We start from the raw sequence: 21037 nt of genomic DNA, 5'->3' as shown, positions 1-21037 counted from the left end.
ACTTGCTTGAATGAAATAAATCATCCTATTTTTCCAATAAGTATAATTAGCTCCATTGAAGAAATGAGGCTTGTTAACGGGCAATGAATCAAGACCGAAGTCGGAGTTTGAAGTAGAGGCCATTGATGACTTGATTATCGATGTAACTCTTCCCGGATCTACTCAAGAGACGATTAAACCTTCAAATGAGTCCAGCTCTAATACCAATTGTTGAGTTAATCGATCGACGAAATCGACCAAGAGGGGGTGAATTGGCAATTAAAAATTTGGTGGAAGTTTTTGCAAAAAATTGAAAGTAATTGCACAGCAATTTAGAGTGGTTCGCCTTTCTCAACCAAAGTCTACGTCCACTACCTTAGCTATCCACACTAAGGATTTTCCAAAAATTCACTAATTTGTCTTTCTTTTGAGGACAAAGAGTAACCTTACAAATACCTCAAGAATTATACCCCAAATTCTTGAGAACACTCTCCCCAAAGAGAACAATACAAATTTTGCAAACTTACAAGAAAATCCTCACAAGGCAAGATGTTTGCACAATTCTAGAACAAAGAAAGAACACTCAAGAATAATACAACTGAGCACAATAAGTGTTCTTGAAAGCAAAGATGAATATTGAATGAAATTTGGCTTGAAATTGTTCAAACTTGAGGTTTGATGCTTTCTCTCTTGATTCTTGTTTCTTGTTGTTGATCAATGACTTCTAAGCTTGCTTAAATACTCCTTCAATTGATTCTGAACATTGGGGATGATTAGTGGAGTCAATAGAGCCGTTTAAGTGTGAAAATAATTAATAAAATAGGTGGGAGCGTATGGTACATCGATACATAGGGCTGATGCATAGAGCTAGTGCATCGATACACTATGTGTAAAATTCAAATATTTTGACCATTGGAAGACTTAGTGCATCTGTACATTGAGGGTGCATCGGTGCATAAAATACATTAGGTGTTTTAAAATAGCCTGAGTGCATCGATGCATAGCTTGTGCATTAGTGCATTGAATGCATTCGATGTTTCTATTTGTTCAAGAGTGCAACGATGCATAGAGAGTGCATCGGTACACTAAATGCATTCGAAATTCAATTTAATTAAGAGTGCATCGATGCATGGACTAGTGCATTGATGCATGAACTAGTGTATCGATACATCTCTTTGAAAATTGAATTTTTGGCTTGTTTTTTGTTCGAAATACTTTGTGAAAATTGTATCAAAAACATTTTACATTGAGGGTGCATCAATGCATAAAATACATTAGGTGTTTTAAAATAGCCTGAGTGCATCGATGCATAACTTGTGCAATAGTGCATTGAATGCATTCGATGTTTCTATTTGTTCAAGAGTGCATCGATGCATAGAGAGTGCATCGGTACACTAAATGCATTCGAAATTCAATTTAATTAAGAGTGCATCGATGTATGGACTAGTGCATCGATGCATGGACTAGTGTATCGGTACATCTCTTTGAAAATTGAATTTTTGGCTCGTTTTTTGTTCTAAATACTTTGTGAAAATTGTTTCAAAAACATTTTAAGATTAAAGCACAACTTTACACTTTAGTAAGGATTAAAATTGAATTTTGAAAGACTTGGAGTAATATTTTGATATTCGAATAAATATATCGAATATACTTTAGAAAATCTTTTGTAAAATCTTAAAATTCATTTAACTTAATTTGTTATATCGAAACATCAAAATATTTTCTAAAAAAAGAGACAAAGAACATGATTAAAAATCGAGGTGAGGAAGATCGATAAAAGTGAAAATGGGAACGATGGAATTTTACCATTTTACAGAGAATGAAGGATGGGGAGCAAAGTATTCTGAAAATCCGAACGATCTAACGACGGACAACGGTGGATCAGAGAGCGAAAAACCAAACTGTTTTTGCCCATTTTACAGAAACCGAGACATTTTCTGGAGAAACATGTCCCAAATTCGAGTTCTTGAGATCGAGATGAGCTTCTCCGTGTAATTTGGGCTGTAACAGCCACCGTTGACAGCGACTGACGACCAACCGACAAAGATCATCGGTTGTAAAACGTCTGGCTGTGGGGAAGGGAGAAGGTAGAAGCACTCGCGCAAATGAATGGAAATGCCACAATTTTGGTTTTATTGATTTTTCTAGGTAAATTTCCTCCATAGCCCTTCAAATATTGTGGTTAAATTCTTCTTCTGGTCCCACTATCTTTGATGCACCACATAACATAGTCAATTTCTTTGTAATTTAATTTTGATGTTTAACTTTGATTATTGTCAATGTAACCCCTAATTTATTTTTATTTATGATTTGATTTAATATTTTTAATTAATTAATATTCTATATTCACTAACATTTTTTTGTCTTTTCGCAGGTTCCTTCATTTTTTATTTCGTTTATTTTAATTTTTAATTTTTAATTTATTATTTATTTGATTTCTTTTATCCATTTATTGCAATTCTAAAATTATTTTTGGTTTTAGCTTGCAGGTTATAATTTATTGTATTTTGCTTCATCGTCTTATTATATGTATTTATTATATTAGATCTTTGATTTATATTTATTAATGTCTGTTTTGTTCGTGTGTTTTTCAGATTCCTTTCGTATCAATTTTTTTGGATTTATTTGTATTTATTTAATTTTTTAGGTTTCCTCAAATTAAAGAACCTATCTTTATTTTATCTTTTTATTATTTAGTTTCATCTTGACTATAATTCGCTTACACTTTCTAATTTATTATACTTTCATTTTTTTATATTTTTAAATTTATTTAGAGTTTAATTCAACTATTTTCTTTTGTTTTGTTTCAGTTCCCTCTAATCAAAACTACACTTTTAATTTCTAATTCTGTATATTTTTATTTGCTTTATTATTATTATTATTTATTTTATTTTCTTTATGAACTCTAATTTTATTTTTTTAGGAAATCCAATTAAATTTCAAACGATTATCAAAGGTAAATAATTCATATTGTATTTAAATTAGTATTTAAACTTTTACTTTCCGCGATTAAAACAGCTAAAAAATTAAAATGGTACCGAAAGGGCAGTTCAAGGGTATTAATCCTTCCTTGATTGTAACCGGCAGATCAGGTAAGATGGTGTCCGATCAGCCTAAATATTTTTTTAAAATGATCAGTGGTGACTCTAACAATTTTATTTAAGTCGAAGCCCAATTCGGGCTCACCCAAAAGACGGTTGAGACAGGTTGGCGACTCTGCTGGGGACATGTAAGTGAGTCAGGCCAGAATTAATTTCCGGTTGTATTTTAATCGAAAAACAAGTTTAAATTTTAATTTATTTATTCGTTTCATATTGTTTATCTTTGATTATTTTTTTCAAATAAATAGTTGTACTAACGTTTTTTCAATGATTTCAGATTTTTAAAATTTTCATCTTTGGCTCTATACCCGAGCTCCAAACATTTTTTAAGTGGGCGTGAAAGTGACGCCTTCGTGAGAATTTATTCTTCGTGTGGGCCTAGCAAGTAACCTTCAGGATTCATATACCTTATGTCTTCGTGTGAATTTATTCTCAGTGTGGACATAAGGGAATGTATCATCTCGAGTTTAACTTAGTCCACATAAGCTTGTAATGTGCTTAGGACTAAGGGTCTGGCAAGCCCAAGGGGGCACCAGCAAGGAGAACTCGGGTACCTTTCTTTAGAACCTAAACTGGGAGACTACAAGGAATTAGAGCCCACCCCAAAACTTCATTTCAAAACCTAGACTATCTTGAGTTATTTCTTGTTTTACTTTCTGTTCAAAGCATGCAAACTAGAAAGATATGCGGTTAGGACTTGTAAAAAACTAACATGCGGGATAGAGATCATGTCCGGGTAAGAATAATAAGCATGTGGGGTAGGACTTTTTATTTTCATTATTGTTTTGATTATTATCTTTACCTCACTAACTCTTTCATTTCATTTTTTGTTCTCTTTTATTTTATTTTTATCATTTACATCATTCAAAAGAGGTGTTGATCCACAAAAATGTGTTCATTAAATGTAAATAGTTTGCATTAATGGACAAAGGGGTTGTAATACAAGAGATGAAAAACGTAGAGGTCCAGCTATGGTCAGAAAAAGGCTCAGAAGGAAAGGAGGACAGTCTGCAAGCCAACTATGTGTCACATTCAATCAAGAAGACATGGTGCTCGTAATCAAGTACATCAAAAGTCAACTTTTCAAAAATGAGTTGGTAAAGGTTACAGGGGCAAGACGAGAAAAAGGTTATTGACCTGGAGAGTTCTTTCAAAGATAACAAGAACAAGATGGCAAAGCGATAGCTGAAATTTGAGGTCATTGTTGACAAATTCAAAAAACAAGCAAATGAACTTCAGATAGTCCCTTTGATGGAGGGCTCTAATGGCATTTTCGTTAGGGAACATGTTCAAAAAAGGGTGAAAGCTAGAAATACAGTCATTCGAACAACTCAACACTTGCACGATTTAGCCAGAGAAGCCGGAGCGGTTCGACAGAGTATTCAACTGGTGACTGACAAAGGCAGAAGACTAGTCAACTTGTCAGAAGCTGTTCGAGGTCTAGAAGATTTAGTCAAAATGTACCTTTAGAGGGTTTTTGTATCTTAAGAAATAACAATTTTGTCCCAATAAAGATTATTTATAATAACAGACGTGTTTTTGGATCAATGCCTCAAACATTTCATGCATCATTGCATTTTGCATATCATTCATTTAAACATTTTTACATGCAATAATCATACCTTGTGGGGAACTTTGAGGAAGTGCTTATAATGGTAATTGCATTCACACAGTACTGAGAATGGAAGCAAAATTTGATAAATTGAAGAAAGAGCTGGAAGTGAGTTTGCAAAAGATGCAAGCAGAGTGGGAAGCTAAAATGGAGCAGGCACAAAAGACTACCATGGATTGTATCTTGCAAAACCAAAAAGACCTAGTTGACCAAGTGGTAGAAAAATTAGCTAGGCTCAACCAAGAAAGAGGCAAAGAGAAGATTTCCTCGACTAGATGAACCTCTGAATGTGTGAGTGCACATGAAAATCCACCAATACACGTTTCACCTTATATGCTTATAAGTTACCCATTAGGCTTATCTGTCACTGATCATAACATATCCACTTCTGAGGCAACAAGAAAAGCCAAGAATGAGATCCTTGAGAATTTAAAAAAAATGGTGCAAAAAATACATTCAAGGGAATGAGAGGACAAAACTCTCAAAATGAAATGGATGCAACTGAACTAGTTTTAGTTCCTGACCTGATGCTTCCACCCAAATTCAAGATGCCTGACTTTGAAAAATATGATGGAACTATGTTGTCCTAATGCTCATCTCACGATGTTTATTCGAAAGATGATTAGATACACCAACAATGATCAGATGTTGATCCACTGCTTCCAAGACAATCTAATTGGACCCGTTTCAAGATGGTATAATCAATTGAGTCATATTCAAGTTTACTCCTGGAAGGATTTAGAAAATGCATTTCTAGGCCAATACATACACATGATTGATATGGCCCCTAATGTAACACCCCAATTTAGGGGCTAAATTTAAGAAATTATAAAGTGGTGGATTTAATTGGTATTTTGAAAGAAACGATGGATTAAATTGTAAAATTTCAAAGTTGGCAGACCGTTTTAAGAAGTGCAGGAAGTTCAGTGACTAAACTCATGGTTTACCCATTTTTCTTTTAGAGATAATATAAACCCCCATTTCCCGTATGTTTCAGAAGAAAATTTCCAGTTTTCCTTCTTCAACAACCCTCCTTTCAACTCCGATCTACTCGTCGTCCGACCTCCGATCGATGAACCAAAACCACCATCGTGTTCTTTGTCAATCGAGGAACAAAACCCCTCAAACCTTTCGTCGTGGATAATCGTCGTTCGTCGTTAATTTCAGTCGGAAGTATCATCGGTAATAACTCGATTTCAGTTTGTTTTTCATCGATTCACGACGATCCGATCATCCGTTTACGACACCTCCCGCACTATCGTGTTCCTTGCATCGTTCCGAGTCCACCGGTGTTCTTCGTTTCTCCGTCGTCACCGGTGCGTGGAGGGGTGAGACCGTCAAAGTTTTTGACATTTTGGAATCGAGCTCTTTGCCGTTCAAAATTGTGAACCGAGCTTTATAAGTGCCTCAAAATCGCTTAAAATAATTTTTAGGAATTTTTTCGGAATTTTTTCGACACCGGGTTACTGTTCACGCGCCGCAAGCACCACCCCCCGAGAGTGGGCATCGTCTAGGTGTTAATTTTGTAATTAATTTCTGTTTGGGTGCTATTTATGTAAAATTCGAGTGGTCTTATTTGTGTAGTTAATTAATTTCTATACTCGATCCGAATACAATAGAAATTTGGTAACTGATTATGGTTCAGAGGAATTTTATAAGAAATTGAGGAATTGTTATAATTAAATTTCAAGTTATGTGTTTGGTAATAAAGAAATCAACATGGATCTGTATCTTATAATTTATTTCATCAAAGGAAAAATGGTAAAGGTACTTGGATGGGAAATTATGAGAATACTCCGGTAAGGTAAAAATTATGAAAATACCCTTATGTTATAAAAAGACAAGATTTGACTATGGAAGTTGGATAAGAAGTTTTTTATCTAATGAACTACTGATGTGCATAAGAAATGCTAGTTTTGCTTGGAAAATATAGATAATCGGTTTTTAACCTAAGAGGATTTGAGCAAGAATCTAGGAGTATGTTAAAGGAATAATTTCAAGATCAGAGAATGTTCGGGAAAGCAATTGACCATATGATTTTTAAATTATAATTATTTTTGTTAAGAACCAATATAGAAATTAACTAGTTAAGAAATTACGAAAATGCCCTTAAGAGGTAAAATAGTCCGAGTTAACCCTGAATGAGAAAGTACTTTAAAGATTTGTTCTTAACTCGATTAAGTATGAATTTGATTGTTAAGATCCTGACTTAGTGCAGAAAAATTCTTGATATTCTGTTGGTAAAAATATGAGAAGGCATTTGACCCGAAAATATCCGAGTTACGAGTAAATACCTGAAGAATAATATATCGGGACGTTCTTTTATCAGAATTGTTCGAATGGACTGAAATAGATGATAAATTGGAATTAAATAAGAAGACAGGATGGAAGGAAGTGATTGAAATACATCGGATCTTTAGAATAACCAGAATACCCTTGTAATGGAAATGACCCAAGAATATCACCAAGCTCAGGAATGATTGGATATCCTTGAGCTCTGAAATGAATGGAATAAAAATGAACACCAAAATTACCAAAATAACCTTATGACCTAAACTAAGTAAATGTCTTGGATTTATTAAGGGATTAAAATAAGCATAGGTTTTGGACTACCTTTATAAGCTATATAATACAACTTAAGTGAGTTGATTAATCTTAAGGATATGTCAGTACCTGAACGGCATAGATATTACTTGAATGCGTGTTCGTCTTCTCAAGTGTGGCTGCTCTATATCGTATTCAATATTATGAATTGGATATTTATTCGAAAAATCAACCACGAAGATCAAATTGAATTGAACGAAAGTATAATATGTATATGAAATTCAGAAATGTCTGTATTACTCTGGAAAGTCCTGAAGTAACAGGAATGGACATGATTACTAAATGAACTAAGTAATCTCAAGGACTGAGGATTAAATAATTGATTTGGATGAGTCTTGGAATGTTAATGAACTTACATGATGTATTGTACTTCTAGGTCATGAACTACAAATCAAGCATGTCAGCATTTTATGATATTGTGGAAGCATGGAAATGAAATAAAGACATTGAAAGATCTATTCAACAATGATTCCGAAGATGATCTATGGACAAGAATTTGTGGTATTAAAGAGTAAATATCCTAGAAGAACAATGAATTGACCAATTGACAAGCATTAGTTTAAGAACTATTCATCTAAGTGTTGTTCGATAACCAGATCAAACGACATATGTTGTATAAAGGCTCCTGAACACTTTCCTGATGCACATAAATCATAGCGGAATTCTAAAGTATCAACCTTAAATATCGGATTAGATTTGGTTAGAAATTGATTCCCTTTAATAGGACCTCATTTTTGGAATCTGATCAAATTACATCAGTTTCATGTTATCCATTTTGATAACTACTGAGTGTCTCTGAGAAATACTTGGATATCCTAGTGTGTTCCACATGTACCACATGACGATTTTATATGTTTTTAAATGAGTTTCACCGAAATTATTGATTTACTGGTTTATGAATCATGGCAACATGTTATATGTTTTCAGATTACGGGTTTCACTGAAAAATATGAATTATTCTTGATTTATGACATCATGGAATCTACTGGTTTTATGAACTATGTTTTCTTGAAATATGTTATCAGGTTTCCTATTTTCATTGGAAAATATGATCTTGATAAATCACATACTGAATATTTTTATGAGACAATACTCGATGTTCTGAATACAATTTATTTTGATATCTGATTTACCACATATTTTGATATGGTTTCGGGTTACTGTATTTTTGTACATGATTTCTAAATATGGAACATTTTTATATTTTTATGGATTAATTATTGTTACAGCAGGTTCATTTGCTGTGTGCAAGGGTAAGCCTTACAGTTCCCCAGGTCCCTTTGCTGTATGCAAGGGTAAGCCTTACAGTTTCCCCCAAGTTTCTTTGCTGTGTGCAAGGGTAAGCCTTACAGTTTCCCCCAGGTTCCTTTGTTGTGTGCAAGGGTAAGCCTTACAGTTTCCCAGGTTCCTTTGCTGTGTGCAAGAGTAAGCCTTACAGTTTCCCAGGTTCCTTTGCTGTGTGCAAGGGTAAGCCTTACATTTTCCCCAGGCTCTTTTGCTATGTGCAAGGATAAAACCTTATCATTTTTGCATGCTCCTCTGTTTTGTGCACAGGGTAAATATGTTTTAAACTACTACTGTTTTAAAAGAAATGTATCTTTTCACTGGTTTTTGGGGAACATAGTAGAAAACCTATTTTGATCTTCTGAACCTAAACATCCAAAATATTTCCATCTGAACTGAAAAGTCATTGTCCGTTACTATCTGAAATATCAGTAGGATCTCCGCTCTGCATGAAAATCCATAGATGTTCAGAACCAATAAGAAAATATATGTTTATTTGTATATGCACGTTCTTCAGCATCATCTAATAGTTCTGTATTACTGAGCTTTCCAAAGCTCTCTCTATTACTCACCATTGCAGGTTAAAAGATTGAACCAATGCATCTATCAACATCAGTAAGGGTGTTCTTCCGGCGTTGCTTGTAGAGTACGGTACATGTGATTAGGGGGCATGTAGATTGTATTTTGTTTTATATTTGAGTTTGAAAAACCTGTCTTATTTCTGAATAATAATAATAAATCATTTTATGATTTTACATGTTTTAAGAAAAAATTTAAATTTTCCGCTATTTTTACGGTGGGTCGCTCCGGTGGTCCTAATGTGACACTCCAGATCGGATCGGGCTATCCGCATCGGTCTAAGGGGGTTATATTTAATGGTATTAGAGCTATGGTTTGAGTCAAAATTTCAAGTTAGACCGACCGATTGAATGTCAAAAAAATGTCTGATCAATACTTGCCCCTAGACTACAATCGTACCTCTCTGAGCCGAAACTCCAAGGCTGAGTCCCTATCTCTAACGAGTAAATCGAAGTTTCTATCCGTTAAGCTTATACTTGTACAAAATGGAATACCAGTAACATCTGTCTAAACGCTGTGAAGTACCTCACGAGCCATGTGACAGTTATTTATCTGAAAAATTCTGACTTGACTCCGGAATTTAAATTGGGGTATGCTACTGCTCTATTAGCCTATTCTCATGACAAAGACTGAATTAATTACTCAAGGAAATTTTCGTTCGGATTCTTTTATTGAAATGAGGAAAAATTATGATAAGAATGTATGCTCAGCTGGTTAAGGATTAGTGGAGGATCCGTACTTTTGTAATAGCTACTTAAAGATATGAGAGAACTGGTGGAAGTTTTATTTCTGCAATTATGTGACATGAGTGAATTTCGAGGACGAAATTCTTTTAAGGAGGGGAAAATTGTAACACCCCAATTTAGGGGCTAAATTTAAGAAATTATAAAGTGGTGGATTTAATTGGTATTTTGAAAGAAACTGTGGATTAAATTGTAAAATTTCAAAGTTGACAGACCGTTTTAAGAAGTGCAGGTTGTTCAGTGACTAAACTCATGGTTTACCTATTTTTCTTTTAGAGATAATATAAACTCCTATTTCTCGTATGTTTCAGCAGAAAATTTCTAGTTTTCCTCCTTTCAACTCTGATCTACTCGCCGTCCGACCTCCGATCGACGAACAGAAACCACCATCATGTTCATTGTTGACCGAAGAACAAAACCCCTTAAACCTTTCATCATGAATCGTCGTCGTTTGTCGTTAATTTCAGTCGGAAGTATCATCGGTAATAACTCGATTTCAGTTTCTTTTTCATCGATTCACGACGATCCGATCATCCATTTACGACACCTCCCGTACCATCGTGTTCCTTGCATCAGTCCGAGTCCACCGGTGTTCTTCGTTTCTCCGTCGTCACTGGTGCATGGAGGGGTGAGACCGTAAAAGTTTTCGACATTTTGGAATCGAGCTCTTCGCCGTTCAAAATTGTGAACCGAGCTTTATAAGTGTCTCAAAATCGCTTAAAATAATTTTTAGGAATTTTTCGGAAATTTTCCGACACGGGTTACTGTTCACGCGCCGCACGCGCCACTCCCCAAGAGTGGGCATCGTCTGGGTGTTAATTTTGTAATTAATTTCTATTTGGGTGCTATTTATGTAAAATTAGGGTGTTAGTTTAGTAAATATTTGCAGAAGGTGGCTAATTTTGTAATTAAATTTTGTTAGGGTGATATTTGTGTAAAATGATCGACTGTTGACCGTTGACCGGTGTTAACCACAGTTGACCAGAATTTTGACCAGCTTTGACCGGGCATTAAACGACCTTTGACTTTGACCGAGTATACCTATCCTGACGTTTTTCGACGTTCCAAATCCGATTATGCAGTCTATTTTTTGAAATTTTGACCCAAAGGCCTTGAAATTGCTAGTCAAACCCGTTAACTTTGATTTTGACCAAAAATTCAAAATTTTCGAAAAGTCATATTTTATGCTTTCGACGTTCTGAATCCGAATATGAAGTCTGTTTCACCAAATTCGAGCCTAGTAAGCTATTTTTCACTGATTTATCATCCGATTTGATCAGTTTTCCAGAATTAAGCTCCGTTTTTATGTAATTTTTGTTGATATGGATCTGAGGAAATATTGGAAGATGATTTCAAGATCGAGGGCGTTCGAATTGAATTTTTATGGTCGATCAGTATAGCACAGAAATCGAGATGATACTTTACTACCTCTTTATGCTTTATGGAACATGTGAATATTGGTAAATGCATGAATAAGATAATGTTGGTCTCATTTGTATAGTTAATTAATTTCTATACTCGATCTGAATACAGTAGAAATTTGGTAACTGATTATGGTTCAGAGGACTTTTATAAGAAATTGAGGAATTGTTAGAATTAAATTTCAAGTTATGTGTTTGGTAATAAAGAAATCAACCTGGATCTATATCTTATTATTTATTTCATCAAAGGTCAAATGTTACAGGTACTTGGATGAGAAATTATGAGAATACTCCGGTAAGGTAAAAATTACGAAAATACCCTTATGTTATAAAAAGACAAGATTTGACTATGGAAGTTGGATAAGAAGTTTTTGATCTGATGAAACTACTGATGTGCATAAGAAATGCTAGTTTTGCTTGGAAAATATAGATAATCTGTTTTTAACCCAAGAGGATTTGAGCAAGAATCTAGGAGTATGTTAAAGGAATAATTTCAAGATCAGAGAATGTTCGGGAAAACAATTGACCATAGGATCTTTAAATTATAATTATTTTCGTTAAGAGCCAATATCTAAATTATCTGGTTAAGAAATTATGAAAATGCCCTTGAGAGGTAAAATAGTTCGAGTTGACCCTAATGAGAAAGTACTTTGAAGATTTGTACTTAACTCGATTAAGTACGAACTTGATTGTTAAGATCCTGACTCAGTGTAGAAAAATTCTTGATATTCCGTTGGTAAAAATATGAGAAGGCATTTAACCCGAAAATATCCGAGTTACGAGTAAATACCTGAATAATAATTTATCGGGGTGCTCTTTTATCAGAATTGTTCGAATAGACTAAAATAGATGGTAAATTGGAATTAAATAATATGACATGATGGAAGGAAGTGATTGAAATACATTAGATCTTTAGAATGACCAGAATACCTCTGTAATGGAAATGAACCAAGAATATCACCAAGCTCAGGAATGATTGGATATCCTTGAGCTCTGAAATGAATGGAATAAAACTGAACACCAAAATTACCAAAATAACCTTATGACCTAGACTAAGTAAATGTCTTGGATTAATTAAGGGATTCAAATAAGCATAGGTGTTGGACTACCTTTAGAAGTTATGGAACACAACTTAAGTGAGTTGATCAATCTTAAGGATATGTCAGTACCTGAACGACAAAGATATTACTTGAATGTGTGTTCGTCTTCTAAAGTGTGGCTCGATGATAATTTTGGAAGTATTCAGCTTAGCTCAACTCTATATTGTATTCAGTATTATGAATTGGATATTTGTTCAACAAATCAACCACGAAGATCAAATTAAATTGAATGAAAGTACAATATGTATATGAAATTCAGAAACGTCTGCATTACTCTGGAAAATCTTGAAGTAACAGGAATGGACTTGATTACTAAATGAACTAAGTAATCTCAAGGACTAAGGATTAAAAATTGATTTAGATGAGTCTGGGAATGCTAATGAACTTACATGATGTATTGTACTTCTGGGTCATGAACTACAAATCAAGCATGTCATCATTTCATGATATTGTGGAAGCATGAAAATGAAATAAAGACATTGAAAGATCTATTCAGCAATGATTCCGAAGATGATCTATGGACAAGAATTTGTGGTATTAAAGAGTAAATATCATGGAAGAACAATGAATTGACCAATTGACAAGCATTAGTCTAGGAACTATTCATCTAAGAGTTGTTCGATAACCAGATCAAATGACATATGTTGTATAAAGGCTCCTGAACACTTTCCTGATGCACATGAATCATAGCGGAATTCTAAAGTATCAACCTTAAATATCGGATTAGATTTGGTTAGCAATCGATTCCCTTCAATAGGACCTCATTTTTAGAATCTAATCAAATTACATCAGTTTCATGTTATCCATTCTGATAACTACTAAGTGTCTCTCAGAAATACTTGGATATCCTAGTGTTTTCCACATGTACCACATGACGATTTTATATGATTTTAAATGAGTTTCACCGAAATTATTGATTTACTGGTTTATGAATCATGGCAACATGTTATATGTTTTTCGATTACGAGTTTCACCGAAAAATATGAATTATTCATGATTTATGACATCATGGAATCTACTGGTTTTATGAACTATGTTTTCTTGAAATATGTTATCAGGTTTCCTATTTTCATTGGAAAATATGATCTTGATAAATCACATACTGAACATTTTTATGAGACAACACCCGATGTTCTGAATACAATTTATTTTGATATCTGATTTACCACATATTTTGATATGGTTTCGGGTTATGGTATTTTTGTACATGATTTCTAAATATGGAACATTTTCATATTTTCATGGATTAATTATTGTTACAACAAGTTCCTTTGTTGTGTGCAAGGGTAAGCCTTACAGTTCCCCAGGTCTCTTTACTGTGTGCAAGGGTAAGCCTTACAGTTTCCCCCAGGTTCCTTTGTTGTGTGCAAGGGTAAGCCTTACAGTTTCCCCCAGGTTCCTTTGTTGTGTGCAAGGGTAAGCCTTACAGTTTCCCAGGTTCCTTTGTTGTGTGTAAGGGTAAGCCTTACAGTTTCCCATGTTTATTTGTTGTGTGCAAGGGTAAGCCTTATATTTTCCCCAGGCTCTTTTGCTATGTGCAAGGATAAAACCTTATCATTTATGCTCCTCTGCTTTGTGCACATGGTAAATATGTTTTAAACTACTACTGTTTTAAAAGAAATGTATATTTTTACTGGTTTTAGGGGAACATACTAGAAAACTTATTTTGATCTTCTGAACCTAGACATCCGAAATATTTCCATCTGAACTAAAAAGTCATTGTCCGTTACTATCTGAAATATCAGTAGGATCTCCGCTCTGCATGAAAATCCATAGATGTTCAGAACCAATAAGAAAATATATGTTTATCTATATCTGCACGTTCTTCAGCATCATATGGTAGTTCGTATTACTGAGCTTTCCAAAGCTCACTCTATTACTCACCGTTGCAGGTTAAAAGGATTGAACCAGTGCATCTATCAATATCAGTAAGGGTGTTCTTCCGGCGTTGCTTGCAGAGTACGGTACATGTGATTAGGGGGCATGTAGATTGTATTTTGTTTTATATCTGAGTTTGAAAAACCTGTCTTATTTCTGAATAATAATAATAAATCATTTTATGATTTTACATGTTTTAAGAAAAGTTTTAATTTTTTCGCTATTTTTACGGTGGGTCGCTCCGGTGGTCCTAATGTGACACTCTAGATCGGATCGGGCTATTCGCATCGGTCTAAGGGGGGTTATACCTAATCGTACAACGCTGCAGAATATGGATATGAAAGTGGTAAGAGCTTCCGGCAATATGCTCAACGATGGAGGGATGTCGCATCTCAAGTGCATCCACCAATGAATGTAAAAGAGTTCATCACTATATTCATCGATACATTATTAAAGTCTCCATATATCAACTAGATGATAGGAACTGCCACTAAGAGTTTCTTTGACATCGTCATGTGTGGAGAAATGATCGATAGAGCTATCAAGAATGGCCAAAAAGGTCACACTTAGGAAAAAGCTAAGATTAACACCGTGGGATCTTACCTAGCTAATATGGAGACTAGACCTCCTAATGTCTATCGTGAAAAGACTTGCATCAATCCAATTCCAATGACGTATGAGAAATTGCTCCCAAAGCTAGTTGAGAGAAATCTTGTGATTACAACTCAATCCAAACCAAAAGAAGCTCCATATCCTGAAGGTCATGATATTAACGCCATATTCAATTATCATATAGGGGGCTCAAGGCATACCACTGAGAATTGTGGGGCATTGAAGCGCAAAGACTAAGATTTGATCTATTCAAGGGCATGATTGATTCCAAGGACAGGACCAACAGACAAAGAATGAGATTATGTCCGAGGAATAAAATAAGAACTAATTCATTGTGCATACATCTTAGAAATACTTAAAAGCATCACATTTATCATTTTTTGCATACATAATTTTTGCAGCTTTAGAGTCAAGTTTTAACTTCAAGGCAAAAGATACCCGATTCAAAATAGCGTTAAAAAATTCGATGATGGTTGCTTAACTCAGGGGCGAAGAGCTGCACCTCAACCAACTTGAACTATGGAAAGTTCGAGAGTTAATTCAGAGTGAATCTAGTTTAGCTTGACTCAACGGCGAGTGGCTAGTTTCCAGTTAAAGTTTTCAAGCCAGATTTCAACGTCACTCGAAGGGGAGTCATCCAAAGATCATCTCACTTGGTTCAGACCTGCTAAGGGGAACCACCTAAAAAATTATGATCAGTTTAGACCCGTGAAGGGGAGTCATCCTTCACTTAAAGGAACTGTTCACACCATAGCTCAAGACGAGAAGGGCTATCTGTCAACGAAAACTTTTGAGTTCGATTTCATTCAGCTCGATGACATATCAACCGCATGGTAGCAACGATAGACTACTTTCCTATTGAAGTTTAAACTGAGGTCTTTAAGTCAAGAAGAAGACCTGAGTTGGCTGCGATTTAGTAACAAAGAACTATATCCCAGTCAAGTTTACAACATAACTCAAGGCGAGAAGGGTTATATATCAACAAAAACCTTCAAGTTTGATTCCATTATGAGGAATTGAGCAATGAGGACATTTTAATCTTGAATTCCTTGAATATCACCTTAATTAAAAGTTTTTAAATAATTGAGGTTATAAATCTTTGACAAATGATAAGATTGAACCCTGCAAAACAAGGACCCATTGACCCTAATATAAAAGATACACCTGAATATATACCATTCTCTTGCAGGGGCCTAGCTAGTTTTCTCTTCTCGTGAAGAGTTCATCAAGTATTTGGTATTCAAGTATGTGTTAGGAGCGGACAAAATAGGGCAACTAGCACATGAAAATGCAAAAATAATTGGTTTTTACTTCTGTTAACGACGTTCAATGATGATCATGATATTCTCATATGGAATGGTTAAGTAGTTGAATCTAGTTTATGTCAGTTGCTTGGGAATTGAACTCTAATGATGAGATTTTTTGACCTTAAAAAAACACCAGGACTAAAATAGGTTCTCTTCAACAAGCTTAAGAAATAGAATCCATATATCTTGACAAATATATATATATGTATACAATAAAGTTGAGTTATTCCACTAAAGCAATTGGTTATGGAAGAAACTCGAAAGCCATGGCTTTATGAATAGATTATATTTAAACCATGACATTGATCGGGTACTTGGCAATTCGATGTTTGCTCCACTGTGGTTGTCAAGTCAAAGACTCAAGTCAAAGACTTTGTGACAACATGAATCCTTCAGCTAGCCAAACAAAGGCAATTAAAAGATATATTCAGCTAGCCAAACAATGGTAAGTTAAGTCAAATTTACTAAATAAGGAGGTTCGGTGAATATAGACTAAGGGAGTCGAGGAACACCTATTATATTCGAATTCATACGAGAACTCAGAAATCTTATTTTTAGACCGATATTTCTACACTATCTTGATTAGATGAATCTACGAAGCTTGAACAAATGGAAGATTTCAGAGAACTGAAACAAAAGTATTCTAAAGAGTCTAGCAATTGACTATGCTAGTTGCAACATTTTGTTCGCATCCGATCAAAATGTCAAACTAAGAAAGAGGGGCATTCCATCTTCAAGGTGATCGAATTGATGTAACAAACCTTAGAATTTAGGTAGCCAATCTCTAAACCAACATTTGTGATCTTGATATTTGTCAACAAATTTGTAGCTATCAAAGATTTAAAGAGCAGTTGATTATATTGATATCCAATGAACTCATGTTTTATGATTCGTTTCAATTGTGAAACTTAGAAGGAGGCAACGTTTCAAGATTCCTTTTGATATGTTTCAAAATTTTAAAAAATTCAAAGGAAGAAAATTATGTTCAAATAAGATAAGTTCTTTGGAAGTATCTTGGAATTCAACATATATCTTTTCGAAGCTCAAGATTGAAGTTGGGGCAAAGGAAACCATTTTTTTGGGAAAAATTTGATGGGGCAAGGAAAAGAAATTGTCTTAGGTCAAGGCTTATGCACCATACTTGAGAAATTTGAAGGGCATCACCCAAATCAAGACTAAAAACGACATTCTGTACATCAAATTTAAGCATGTTGAAGAATCCAAGATCAAGAATAAAAAAGTCAAGATTCCAAAATCAAGAGTCATCAAGACTGACAACCAGAGATTGAGATTTCTCTCTAAATCCTAAAATAACATATTTCACATATACATTTTAGGCACACATAAGAGCATTGCATCCATAGCATCGCTTATGTGCATAATTTTGCATATTTATGCTAGAGTTAGTTTCAACTTAACAGCAAATGATATTGGACTCAAAACAACGCAACTTACACAAATTGGAATTTATCACAATGAAGGATATCCAACTCAAAGCCAATTTGGTGAAACAATACAACTCGAGATTGGATTTCAACTTCACAACGAATGATATCCAATTCAAAGCTCAACTTCACAGCGAAAGAGCCATCCACGATTTCAACTTCCATAAGAATGATATCGTTCCCAAATGGATTGACTTAATTTCACAGCAAATGAGTCATCTGCAACAACAGGGGTCTATCTTCCAGGCTAGTACAACATAACTCAAGGTAAGAAGAGTTATCTGTTAACAAGAACCTTCGAGTTCAATTTCATTCAGCTTGAGGATGTATTTACCGTAAGGTAGCAACAAGGAACTATTTTTCGGTCAAATTTTCACACTCAGGTCTTTAAATCGAGAAAAAGACCAAGGTCAACCAAGATTGGCAACAAAGAGCCACTATTCGATTCACCTACGATTTCGACTTCACAACGAAGGATATCGTACCCAAAAGGTTGGCCCAACTTCATGACGAATGAGTCATTTGTGACACAACAATGAAAAACATGTTTCATTCAGGTCAAATTTCAGCTCCATGACAAAGTATATTAGGCTAGAAGACAATCCAGGAGTTACTTCCCAATACTTTTAGCTTGTTTTAACTTCATAATGAGGGTTATCGCGCTCAAGAGGTCCACGATTTCAACTTCACGACGAAGGATATCATGCTCAAGATTTTACAGTTCAACTCAACTTCACAACGAAGGAGTCACCCACGATTTCAACTTCAGGAAGAAAGATATCGTGCCCAATGGATCAACTTAGTGTCACAACAACCATGTCACCCTTGGACTACCAGTCCTCTTCATCACCTATGAGCAGTGTCGTCCCCCAAATCAAACACTATCAAAGTGGCATGGGGAGAGTGAACGAATGGTTCGGTGTTTGTTGGATCTTGTAAGAGCTTATGCACCTAGTACAATTTTTATTGACGAGATTGACTCCCTTTGCAATGCTCGTGGGTAAGTTTGTTGTATGTTGCTCTAGAGTTTGGCTATTAGCTTTCGTTTATTCTTGATGTTTAGAATTCATATATGTGTGCACATTTTTCTGGCATGAAAGGAGAAGAGGGCCATGTATGTGCTGATATTTTAATGTTTAGCTTGATATTTCATGGTAGATGGAGATTATTCCTTTATCTCTAAATATTCATTCATTCATTTATTTACGCTTTAAACCCCCCTCTCTCTTTCTCCCTCCTGCTATAGGGCATTAGTTTTTTACCATTAAATGAAGTCCTGGATGTTGTACCCACCGATTTATTCTTTGCTAAATGGTCTCTGACTCTTCATACTTCCTTTGTTGCAATGTTGTCAATTAGGGCTTCTGGTGAGCATGAATCATCTAGAAGGGTAAAATCTGAACTTCTTGTTCACGTAGATGGTGTAAATAATACTGGAACAAATGAAGATGGTAGCCGTAAGATAGTGATGGTTTTGGTAGCGACTAATTTCCCATGGGACATAGATGAGGCTCTCAGGTAGGTCTTATTTAAGTTTGATGTTTTTTTTTTTGGTTTTCTTCAATTGATTGGATTTCTTTTTTGCACCAAGTTACATGTTTTAATGCATCTTATCAGTCGATCTACTAGGTTAAATTACTTATCTCATTATACTTCTTCACACAATGTAGGAGGCGACTCGAAAGCATATTTACATTCCTCTGCCTAATTTTGAGAGTCGTGAGGAGCTTAATCGCATCAATTTAAAAACAGTTGAGGTAATTTACTCTAAATAATATATGCATTGTCTTGTTTATTTTTTAGGGTTTATGATATGATTATTTTCTTTATTTGTGACTTTTGTTACGCCACATTTGATTTGTTTGTATTTTAGCTATAAGTTATTCATATGATGGATCAATAAGCTAAAATTCCCGCTTTTGGTAGCATTGGAGATGGTGTAACTTAAAATCTTACTTGTTGGAGTCAAATAATGTCTGCACTATGTATGAATGTACGAACGTACTAATATAATGTAAGCTGTGTTTTATGCAATGATATTGGTAGTAAATTTGGCAGGTGGCTACTGATGTGGATATTGATGAAGTGGCTCGTCGAATAGAAGGATATAGTGGTGATGACCTTACAAATGTTTGTCCTGATGCTTCCTTGAATGGCATGAGACGAAAAATAGTGGGAAAGACACGAGACGAGATCAAAAACATGTCGAAAGATGAGATTTCAAATGATCCTGTTGCGATGTGTGATTTCGAAGATGTTGCGGAAGACGGCTATCGAATAGAGCAAAATCACAACTGATAATTTGAGAAAATAAAAATGAAAATAAAAGAGACAAAATTTACGTGGAAAACCCCTAAAAAATTTAGGGTAAAAACCATGGGCAACGGTAGAAGAATTTCACTATGAGAAAATAGGAATTACAACCTCTCTCGATCTACCAAGGAGAAAACAATGATAATTCTCTCTTGATAAAAAGGAGAAAACAACTCTCAAGAAACTCTCTAAATTCTCTCTAGTATTGGAAGAAAGCTAGAATGCTTTGGGATGATTTTGAAGCTAAATAGGATAGGGTATTTATAGCTAAATCTTAAGGACTTAATCTTGTAAATACCCTAAAGTTTAATGATTAAAATGTTGTAATTATCCCTTTTTTTAAACAAAATGCAACCATCTTTGAATTAAATCAAAGTAGTTAGCTGCCATCTAGAAGATTAGTCGCCCATGATGACTTTTAACAATCTCCCACTTGAAGATTTGATTGGAACAATAATATCTTCACACTATTCTTTCTACCTTGTACCTTCATGTTGCTTACGTTTCTGACAGGCCACAAGAAGATCGACACCAGGTAAATTTATCAGCGTTGATCGCCTTCGTCATGAAATCTGCTATGTTGTCTTTGGTATGGATCTTCTGCATATCTACCGTCCCTTATTCCACCTTTTCACGAATGAAATGGTATTGAACTCGTATGTGTTTTGTCCTTGAATGAAATGTTGGATTCCTTGCTAGATGCAAGGCGCTTTGACTGTCACAAAATAGAGAGACAAACTCTTCATTGTGCCCAAGCTCCTCCAATAGCATCTTCAACCAAATTGCTTATTTACTGGCTTGTGTAGCTGCTACATATTCTGCCTCTGTTGTGGATGTAGCCACAACTGACTGCAATTTTGAAACCCAGCTTACAGCTCCACCAGCAATTTTGAACACATATCCTGTAGTAGATTTGCTTTTATCCAAATCCCCTGCATAGTCAGAATCGACATACCCATTTATAAGTAAGTTTGATCATCCGTAACATAATGCAACATTTGAGGTCCCTTTGATGTATCTTAGGATCCTCTTTACAATATTCCAATGCTCTTTTCCTGG

General features: G+C 34.9%; 1 pseudogene; it reads left to right on the top strand.

Annotated features, from left to right (window-relative positions):
* LOC120145966 overlaps window positions 1–21037 on the top strand; it is a 32495-nt pseudogene that overhangs the window by 6719 nt on the left and 4739 nt on the right.

This window comes from Hibiscus syriacus, unplaced genomic scaffold (assembly GCF_006381635.1).
Source record: "Hibiscus syriacus cultivar Baekdansim isolate YM2019G1 unplaced genomic scaffold, ASM638163v2 tig00110895_pilon, whole genome shotgun sequence".
Lineage (NCBI taxonomy): Eukaryota > Viridiplantae > Streptophyta > Magnoliopsida > Malvales > Malvaceae > Hibiscus > Hibiscus syriacus.
This window is presented reverse-complemented; position numbering and strand designations above follow the sequence as displayed.